Raw genomic sequence first — 1420 nt, forward strand, 5'->3', positions numbered from 1 at the left:
TGTGGTGTGCGTTTCTCCGATGCAGCCACTCTCTAAATCTGTGAGATGGCGAAGATCTTGCAGGGCATTGTGAAGTCTTTCAACTCCTTTCTGTAGCTCTGGATCTGTGTCGTCCTCTTTCTCGCGCTGGTTCTGGGTCTCGAGGAGGAAGCTCTGGGTTGGGGCCTGGTCCTTCCAGGCCTCCTCCGCGATGTTGCTCCGTTCACTGAGCCGTGCCTGGGCGACGAGAATGTGAACTAGGCTTCCGAAGATCCTGGCGAGTTCTCTGTAGTAGTCGCTTTGGTTGGATCGCGTGCCATCAGTTCATCTAGCTCGGTGTCTAGTTGCTCTGGGCTGCAGGTTACTGGCGTCCTTGGCAGGAAGGGGTCGTCACTGCTTTCAACCATGTCGAGAGGTGGCCCCCGTGGACTGCTGGACTGGATGCCTGGAACATCCTGATTCTCTGTCGGTGAGAGAAGCACAGCACACACACACAAAAAGACCAATGCAAGTTCGTTCTACGTTTAACGAGCTATATTCATACGGGCTGTGCCGTTTATGAGAATTTGGGGCTAACTGATGCAAACAGTCAGACAGTTAAGTAGCTATTAACTGGGGTCAACGAAGGACCTGAAATGGAGATTTGACAGGCCAGTAGCCTAGCGGGTCGTGTGATGAAACCGGCTGCTGGTTGTTCTACGATTTAACTTCGTTGGTGGCTCGCAGGTTACTGTCTCTATGTGAAATGAAAGAAACAAAATCACAACAGAACGTAGGGTAGAAAAAGATCAAAGTGAAACAACACTTGAAATGAGATAAAACAATAGAAACACAATGTGTTAGTGAGAATAAAGAGGCCTAAGCCTACTGCTAGGTTTTAAGATAGGGCCAACAGGTGAATGGGCTATCTGGGTAGGAAACCTAGAAATGTGGTGTGGCTTAAAGAAGCAAAAGGGTTAAACACTTAAAATATATCCGGGGGAATATCTAATATTCTGTGGCTTATAATAAGTGGATGGGTTTTATCACATTTGGTTCACCTGGGTGAATTGAAGTCATTCAGGTGGGAACCAGTGGCTTGGTCAACCTCTCCGGTGCTCCCCAAACACTGAACCGCAGTGTCCCCGGTCCTCCGTTACTCTGGCGTGGCGCAGTCTCGAACGGCTTGTGACTTTTAGCACAACCTTTGGATTGCCAAAATTGCTGATGTCTCTTGAGACAAGAGGAACCGAGTTTCACTCGCAGCCAGTATCGGTAACACCGGTCGGGCAGCCTTGCTCACTGGAAACCTGAGATGACTGTCCAATCACCGAAGGAGTTCTACAATCAAATACACAAAGGATGAACAAAGGAAACTTAAAGTTAATTAAGGTTTGGTTTGTTTAACATCAATTGAGTAACTATATATGTAGAGAGGAAAGGTAACAGCTTTACCTAATAA

Source organism: Carassius auratus, chromosome 26 (genome assembly GCF_003368295.1).
Source record: "Carassius auratus strain Wakin chromosome 26, ASM336829v1, whole genome shotgun sequence".
Taxonomy (NCBI): Eukaryota; Metazoa; Chordata; class Actinopteri; order Cypriniformes; family Cyprinidae; genus Carassius; species Carassius auratus.